Source organism: Pyxicephalus adspersus, chromosome 3 (genome assembly GCF_032062135.1).
Source record: "Pyxicephalus adspersus chromosome 3, UCB_Pads_2.0, whole genome shotgun sequence".
In the NCBI taxonomy this organism is placed as follows: domain Eukaryota; kingdom Metazoa; phylum Chordata; class Amphibia; order Anura; family Pyxicephalidae; genus Pyxicephalus; species Pyxicephalus adspersus.
In genome coordinates this window covers 101,285,838-101,295,536 of record NC_092860.1, presented here as the reverse complement: position 1 = coordinate 101,295,536, position 9,699 = coordinate 101,285,838, and the positions used below count along the sequence as shown (strand labels likewise).

Sequence of the window (9,699 nt, the reverse complement as noted above, 5' to 3'; positions counted from 1 at the left end):
GTACAGGTGAGTTTGTTGTTGACCATTATCCAGTTAAGTTTGAAAAATGGAAGCTTTCCAGTAACAAGCAATAGTAATCAGAGCAGCTAACAGGAGACATTTAATTGGTCCAGTTACCTGTTTCAGAGCTAAATCCTGTAATTGGGAAAAAAGAGCAAACTCCATCGGGATGTTTACCTGGGTGACAGGGCGTATTAGGTAGAAAATGCGGATCCAAAATCTCTGAACCCTAGGACATCTCCACCAAGCATGGAGTACAGTGCCACTCTGACCACATCTTCCAAAACAAAGAGCAGAGACAGAGGGATTGGCTTTATGGACCCCAACAGGGACCAGGTACCATCTCATCAAAACCTTAATCAAAATGTTCAGAGATATTTTGGAAATGGACACTGATAGATCCTGCCATTCTTGGGCACTCCGCTCCACCTCCAAATCTGACTCCCATTGTTTTATATAAGAAAGTTTCTTATCGTGTGAGTGTTATATACTACTGAGATCCTCCCTTTGGATTCAGTTATAAAACTGCAGTTTTTTTTCAAATCCTGTACTGTGGTAGGGTGGTTTCAACCCTTTAAGGTCAATTCAAATAAAGGACCTGATTTGTTGATAACAGAAAATTTCTGTATATGGAAGGGAGAGTCTCTCTTGTTATGTAATGCTATTGAAATATTATGTTTATTCCAATATGTGGACAATCATGTATATCCATTTGCAGTTCACAAACAATAAAAAACCATTTCTAGTTTGGTCACTTAATATGCTCCTTAATATAACCCAATCAGATACATTACTAACAGACATTAGCATCAGGTACATACCTGGAAATCTTTCAGAATCTGTGATTAGGATGTGGTGGGGTTATGAAGTCATAAAATGGGCATTCATGACAATATTTGGACATGAAATGGGCAGTGGTGACAATATGCGGTCATGACAATACCAATGACAGTAATAACAACAATAATGACAATGATGATGACAGTAACACCCAGAACAACTCTAGTTCAGTCTGTCAGCAATGACTTTATCCACATCCTTGGTTATATAATTGGAAATCTATTCCAATCATGTGTGTGATAGACATATAATGAACATTTAATTATGTGCTAATTATACCCTAAGGCTGGCATGGTAGTATCCCACACATCAGCAGAAAACACTTATCATGTGTATTTTGTATTATTGTGTATAATCGTATTCAAAAATATTTTTATCTAAAGAGTTTATAGGTGAGCAGTGATATAGGCTAGGGGTGCCCAACAGGTGGATCGCGATCTATCGGTAGATCGCAAAGGCAACGCGAGTAGATTGCGGAGCCCTGCCTTTCAAAATAAACTACACTGCACACAGGAGTTATTAAGTCCAGGTTTTTATTGATGGTAGATCATTTTTACTTGGTCATTTTAAAAGTAGCTTGCAAGCCAAAAAAGTGTAGGCACCCCGATATAGGCTAACATATACAGTATAACTTTTTATATTGAAATTCAGATCTATGTACTAAATTACAGTATCTTCCTCTGAGAAAAAAGAGATTATAAAGTAAAAAGCTTTTAAAAATGCACTGTGTTCTTCCTCTATTATCTTCCATTTTACAATACTTTCATCGGACTCGTAATTGCTGCATTTTCCTAACTATAAGCTGAAAAAATGTATTTTCTTCTATATTCCCAGTTTTACAGTGGAAGCTATTTCCACAACAAGTTTAGCCTCAAAGTAGTCCCTAAGTCTAAAATCCGCTACAAGGTACTTGTAACAATTTCCTTTGCCTGCATAGTTCACAAAAGAAGAGGAAAATAAAAGTTATTATAAAAAAAGACATCACAGCTACCTCCTTTCATATCTAGATACGCTCTCTATCAATAGCAGAAGTTGCCAAAATCTGTTACGGTCTTGTTACCTCAGGCGACAATCCTGACCGCAGATAAAAATTAGAGTGAAGCATTTGCTTCCCCTCAGAGTCGTTTGTAAAGCTTTGTAAAGTGTCACTGACCACAGTCTTTTCACATGTCCCTAGCAAACAGGGAAGCTTGCTGTTCTATACAGGCTCAGAGATTAAAGCTGTATCCTTTGGCATTTCTAAAATGGGCTTGAAAAAAGTGACTAGAACATTTTAAAGGATTATTCCACCTAAAACGTATATCTCAATTGTAAGTGAATGTCACCAAGTTAAATTAAATTGAGTTTCTTTGAAAGAGTGCAATTATCCAGTTCTATATTTAATTCATCTTTATGAATGGTCGAATTTTCAAATAGATGGCCATCCATGTTCTCCAGAACTTGGCACAACTTTAGATAGATCTAAAGATTTATAGGAGTCTGCTATATGCTGCATTTACCAGCCCTTAGATATGGTGACTGAAATAATATTGTTATTACACAGTATTTAAAAAGCGCCGTTATGCACTGTTACAGAGTCCATAGTCATGTCACAATCTAATGTGACAAAATTTTAGGTGGAAGTAAATAACCCACCTGCATGTTTTTAGAATGTGGGAAGGTCTACCCAGGGGAAACCCACACAAACAAGGGGAGAACCTTCAGACTCCATGCAGTCTCCTGGCCAAGGTTCGAACCTGGGGCTAGCACTACAAAGACCAGATTGCTAACCACTGAGCCACCGTGCTGACCGTGCTGCATTAATTTTCGATTTGCAGTCTTTTCCGTTTTTTTTTTTTGCCAGTAACACATTTCCTGTCCTCAGAAGATTGTTAGGATTTCAGAGTACAACTCTTCTTATTAACATTAATAAAGATCCTTTTTACTACAAAATTTCCTCTGGGGAACAATCCACAGAAATCACCTGGTTGGCATCTACCTAACATGTGTACAGAACCACACTTATACCAACATATGCACAGATGAATCTTGTTTTTTTTTTAAAAGAAGTTTCCAGTGAATTATACAAAATTATTCTAACGTACTGTGATGGTGCATGAGCCTCAAAGGCTGGAAAAATAATTGCCTGAGAATCTGCTTTAAAGTTTCTTCTCACGTGCCCGAGACTAAATAAATGTATTTAATATAGCTTGTATAACAAAACAGGATTGTTTAATCAGGAGGCAGAGATAAAAAAGGTTCTACTGGACAACTAAACAAACTGACAATAAAAGTACTGCAAGTACATATTTTGTTATTTCAAACATTGAAATTGACAAACAAAAAAATTGACTAATATCTGCAGTCATAATGCATCAGCACTATAACCACCATCCAAGCTTTTAGGTTTATTTTTTTAATGCAAAACATACATATTGCACTAGAACCTAAAATACCTTTAGATGTGTCAAAACAGGGACACAGAAATATGTAGGACTTGCATAAGAAATTTCTGGGCCCCATACTAGGTAGACTTTCTGGGCCCTCAAAAGTTCTAGCATTGCAAAAGTCAAACTCTTTTGATTGGGACCCAATACAGAAGTACCCCTTGTTGCGTCCTGATTGAGACCCTGGAAACATGTACTGGTACCAGGTACCAGGAATGTAATGTGTTGTGTGAGAGTTCATATGTTTTTCCTTAGAACTGGCTGTATTGTAAAAAAAAAGAAACCTTTCAGACCTGCACTTTTCAACAAGTCTGTATTTGTGCAGGGTATTTTTCTTTTTTTAGGGAATGCTGGTATGTAAAACCTCATCCAAGGTTGATGCTTTTCAGACATATTGGAAACCAAGCATGATCATTATTACTTCTCCCCTGGTAAGCCTAAATTTTGGGCTTGGCTGCAGAAGTTTAAACCCCTTTACTAAGGCTAAATGTGTGAGTAGGTAGAAACTTGGATGGCAAAATTTGAACTTTTCATGTTTTTGGAAAAGCTAGTTGGTATAGAAAACTCATAGTGATTAATTTATTCCTGTACTTATGAACTGTGCCTAATTATTAATATTATTATTATTATTATTATTATTATTAAACAGGATTTATATAGCGCCAACATATTACGCAGTGCTGTACATTAAATAGGGATTGCAAATGACAGACTAATACAGACAGTGATACAAGAGGAGAGGACCCTGCCCCGAAGAGCTTACAATCTAGTAGGTGGGGGAATTTCACACACAATAGGATGGGAGATATGTAGTGGTGGGAAGTAGTGGTGGTTTCAAATGACAGAAGAAGTCGGGTAGGCAAGTTTGAAAAAATGGGTTTTGAGCGCTCTTTTAAATGAACAGAAAGTAGGAGCAACCCGAATAGGACGAGGAAGACCATTCCAGAGAGTTGGAGCAGCTCTAGAGAAGTCTTGTAACCGTGCGTGTGATGAGGTTATGAGTGAGGAAGTCATTAGTAGGTCATTGGAGGAGCGGAGAGAGCGGCAGGGGGAGTATTTTTTAACCATGTCAGAAATGTAAGTGGGACAATAACTGTGTAGGGATTTGAAGGCAAAGCACAGCCTAATGGCTATAGTAAGTGGTGGACATAAACTGGGCCCCTGTGCAGAACTGATTTGGGGCCCCTTGAGCAGCAGCATATTTTGCACTTCCTTTTGTCCGCCCCTGGGTATAGTGACCTTAAAGATACAAATCAAGAAAGACTCAAGTAATCATATCTCACTTTCTTTTTGGTGACCAAGCCCACTGACCAACCATGATAACTTGATGTACGTCAGTCTTTTTTTCAAGCTGATTAAATGTGTAATTGTATTTCAATTGCCTGATCCCTTAAACCCTGTAGACCCACAAACTAAATTATATTCAGTACCATCTTTTGCATCCCTCTACTATTCATGTTCTAGCCATGGAAATGTATTCTGTCGCTCCAGGGATACTGCAGATAAAAGTGAGGTTGGATGGCTACAGATCCAATCACAGCTTTAACAAAGCCATAAATTGTAAACCACTGTATGGGTAGGTCATGCTGGCAAAGGGTGAGAGGGTAGGATAAGAGACATCTCAGGGCTTTTCCATTGTGAACAAGCCAATAGTAGCTTATTCAATAAAGCTCTGCAAAGTGTAACGCCAATGTGCAAAGTGAACCAACATTTTGTGACTAATCAAATTTTACATTTTAATGATTTGATCACAGAGAAAAATGATCCAATTGGTTACTTTGCACACTATCACTGCCTAAAGGTATTCAGTGTAAAGCTTTAGTGAATGAACTGAGCATTTTAAACACACAGAATAAAAGAAGCCTCGGGGGCAGAAGTGGAAATACTGCCACTTAAGCAATGTCTGACGATCCGTAATGCTGCATTGCTAGCAGGAATAGTCTTGCAGGCACATTTAACATGAACAAATGATAAATGATTAATTTAGTATAAAGTCCTTTAGCAGAATGTTCAATAACCTAGTAGGACTACAGTAAGAACACTAGCAAGAATTTTATTTGTGAGAAAAATTGGAGAAATAAAAATGAATCCGTTGTCATCTTTCATTTTATGGAAAATAAAATCTAATTGGTAGTTACGAACAAAAACATGATCATTACCTTTTACTGGTTTTATTGACTTGTCTCTTCCTGCAGTGGAATTTGATATTTTACCAGTGAATGTTCCAATGTATGTTAGAAGGATGAAGATGAATATCTGATTTAATTCAATATACAAGCATAACATATGTATGTTAATTCTACAATTATGAAGATTAGGTTGCTGGAAGCATGACAAGCTCAACTATTTTAGCATCTCAGAACATCAGTGTTAGTGGCCACTAATTATCACTCAGTCTAAGCTGTTTAGCGCTGCCATAATTATGAAAGGAGTAGACTTTTATGATATGGGAAGTGTAATTTACCTTAATGAGAGTTGTGATATAAATGACATGCATTTTCTGCAATAAAAAAAGCTCCCTTACCATCATCCTTGCAAACCTTTCTAGAATGTAAGGGAGTTTTGCCACCCAATCAAGATGCTGAACCCAAAAGGAAACAAGGCAAATATGTTTGTAAGGGAACCCATGGATGCCAAATAGTTATATGAGAGGTAAGCATAGGGGCTCTAAAACTATAAAACTATTTTATTAGAATTTTTTCACATAAAAGACATATATGCCATAGCTTAGCACATAACAATACCAAACGTGTACCCATAATCCATCCTTAAAACTAATTTAGAAGTATTTGCCCAGTAAACAAATTCTCCAGCAGTCAATACATTCAGTCATGAGCTAGTGCTGATTTTTGCTTATAAATATTTTCTCAGCATTTCTGCTTCCACACTGCGGTGCTCTGTGTTGGCATAGTTAAGTAACAGCTAGTGGCATGTCACAGGCTTATTTGTGATAGATTGGGAGGGGACTTGTCTAACCAAGACTGCTATTTTACTGAAAGCAATGGGTTTTATTCTGATATCCATTAGATCATACAATCACATTTAGATATCTTGCACATGATATACCAGGAAAGATATTCTTAACACAAAGTCTGTCTGACTAAATACATATTTCTGTGACTTTAGTTTTGTAGCTGTATACTTGACAAAAGAGAAGGGTCTCTTTTTGAAAATGCTAGTTTCTAGGCTAAGTTTACTTTTAATTGCAGATACAAAACACATATGCTATAAGACACACCAGAATTCTTTATATCGACACTTGTTTCTGATCAGAGGCTCAGAAAGTATTAAAGTCATTAAATCAGAATGACAACCAGGAGTTAGAAGAGACAGTTGCAGCCTACATAATTCTACCATGACAACTGACCTTTAAGAGCGTTGGCTTATAAAGAGGAATCACGGGTATTATTTCCTTACAGTATTCTGACACAGCAAGCAATTGTTAAGTAATATAGGAGACACAGACTTACCCACACAATATTCAAATTAACTATGTGCTACAATAAATAAAAAAATAAATAAAATATAACAAGATAAGATCATAAGATCAGTATGGCAACAAATCGTAGCCTGGTGGATTGCACATTTTTCACAATAATAAGCGATCTGTGCTGTGTTGAATAAGGCTGAGACCAAAGCTGACTAGCTGTAACAAGCTGAATATAAATGCTTTTAAATAGTCAAAATCCTCAAACAGATGCTGATGCTGAATTTTTGTTCCTAAAATAAGTATCACCCTTAATCTGAATTGTTCTGATTCTGAACAGCAGCACTAGTTATTGATTGTTTTAGGTTATGGCAGGAATGAACCACCACCATACAGTCTATACTCAACTATAGGTGAGCCTCATTTTATGTTCTATGGAGGGGGATGGAAGAATGATCAGTAGGATTTTTCCTAGTATGGAAGATAAGTAAACAATATTGTGCTGTTCTGACAATCGATTTTCACTTAATGTTTTCAAGGACAATTAAAATCTGGCATCTTTAGAACTTTAGATTTTTAGTACTAGATAAGAATTTGTAGTTAGATATAGAAATCATCAGAAACCAAAGGTAAGAGAATAAACAAACACTATCCAGCAATTGCAGTTGGGTGGCCCTGAGATGACTTTCAGCTTCCAAATACTCCTCATAATAGAATGTGTTTGGTAGCTTATCTAAACCAAGCTTACAGTTTATTTGCCCACCCTGCAGTTTTCCAGTGATAACATCCCCAAAGACTATTGGACTATTTCTACATGATTGACTGCCTTCTAAAGACTGTGACAAGCTCGAGATTTAAAACTGCCAAATAACATCTGGCACCATCTTCAAGATCCAACTAAACTCATAGACTGGGAATTATACAGCTGCTGAAGCAAGCGTTTAACAAGGTCATAGCAGATCATACAATTAGATCAGAAGCCTTACGTTTTTTTTTTTCTTTTAAACCAGTTCTAATAATAAGTTATTAACGTCTAGTTCTGAAACCTACTTGTAGAGGTTACCTGAGTGACTGACTGATTTAAATCTTTTTTGTTCTTACTAAAATGTCAATGAGACATTGCTTAAGGCATCACATTATTAATTTGATTTAGAATTTATTAAAACTAATTTTTAGCGAACGTTTAATTAGACATAAAAATGTACTGAAATATTTATATAGGTAAATGCAAGGTAAATCTTCATCACTTGTTCTTAAGTTAGGTAATGATAGGACATATTAATCCAATAAATAAGTGAAATGATGTCCATTCCTGTGTAAAAAGGATCTCAGTGCGAAGGATCCTAAAAATAGAGTATAGTTAGGAATTCATATAATTGTTTAGGCTAAAGACAGGCAATCTATTTTCATGAAGTTGATTTTGCCACATAAATCCCATTTTCACTGGTGGAAAACATTCAGTTTGTGGTTTAAAAATTTACTTACTAGTAATATAAATACTTTGGTATTTTAAGTCAAAATCTTTGCTAGCCAATAGGCACATTTAGGCTATTATGTAAAACTGCTCTGGTCCATAAGGCACCAGGACTAGTTACTGTACAAATATTTGTATACCAAACCAAAAAAACAATAGAAAAAGCTGCAAAAGTGTAGTTAATTAAAGATGAACTGCAAAGTCAACTGCTGATTTAACTGCAAATTTCAGGGGTAGTGGTGGATACTGGGACATAAGCCAAGTGAATAAAACATTTCTGAGCCCTCCTGTCCTGTTTTGATGACAATAAAATGTTTAGAGTCTGTCCAAAATTAGATTTTATTTTAGGACTTTTTCTAGGACTTTTCTAGGATATTTTAGGACTTTTCCTAAAGGTCTCTATGACTACTACTTTTTCGTTACAATACCATGTATTGGAAGCTTTGTGATTAACATTAAAATTCTGTTTTCTCTTTCTTTATTTTAATATTCATTTGCCTTGGGACTTATTCCACAGACCCCCCTCCCTCCCTTCCTGATCCCGTTTTTTTCGACAACACCATGTATAGGGACATGAAAAATTACAAAAATTTTGCTTTTTTTTGTTAAATGTTTTCTACATTACCCATGTGTTTTTATTTTTTTAAACTGTGGCAAAGAGAAGGGAAGGTCACCAACCTGTCTGTACTGCCATGCTGGGCAGTGTAAATTTCAGTAATGTGTGGATAAAGGACAAATCATTTGATAAAAACAGATTAAATATATTTATTCCAAATCTGTGTTTAGCTAATTACTTAATGTAAGAGGTTTGTACGGCTCTTAATATCCCAGAGCATACAAAATATGTAAACACTGGACAAAACAATATTTGTTCAGGTGGTTGAACATTTTTCTATCATTGCTTTATTATCAGACCAGTTGCAACTCTAGTGCTGCAACATATTGGGATTGAGAAAATGCATATCTACATTTTAATCACAAAAGATGCAGTCTTTTTATGTGCCCTTCTTTGGTAGAGATCGTTCTGTCCTTTTACATGCTTCCCACCAACCTGCAGCAGTTATAGACCATATTGGCTTCCCTAACCGAACTGGGAACATTGGCAGGCTTTTTTTTTAGATAGCCCAATGAAGGACATTTTATTAGTCCTTGGTTAGCTGGTGAATATTATTACAGCTTTATCTTGTCCTGACAGTACAAAGTTCAGAAAAAGGCAAAATCATTTTAAATAGAATTTTTTCTGACAAAGTGAATCTCTTGACTTGTACAACATTTTTCCTTTTTTTTTTAATACCGTTATACTTGTCCCTAAAAGAGCTCCAATATTTCACATCAATTTATATACACAGTTCAAGGGGGTCAGAAAATTTCTATGCCGAATTAGCAATGCCAAGACGATTTACGTGCCTCAGCAGCAAACTTTGGTAAGGCTTAAACCTACAATTTATCTACTCATGTGATGGTATTAGACGTGTTTCAGTAGACTGAGCCAGATTACTGGATGAATTCCGACTGTCTGTAGCGCTCACTGC

At 36.1% G+C, this 9,699-nt stretch overlaps 1 protein-coding gene across 1 annotated transcript in view; it reads left to right on the top strand.

The window, feature by feature from the left end:
- The window catches only part of SLC7A11 (solute carrier family 7 member 11), a 124,245-nt gene that overhangs the window by 18,873 nt on the left and 95,673 nt on the right, over positions 1-9,699 (top strand). The gene's annotated exons all lie outside the window — the stretch shown is intronic.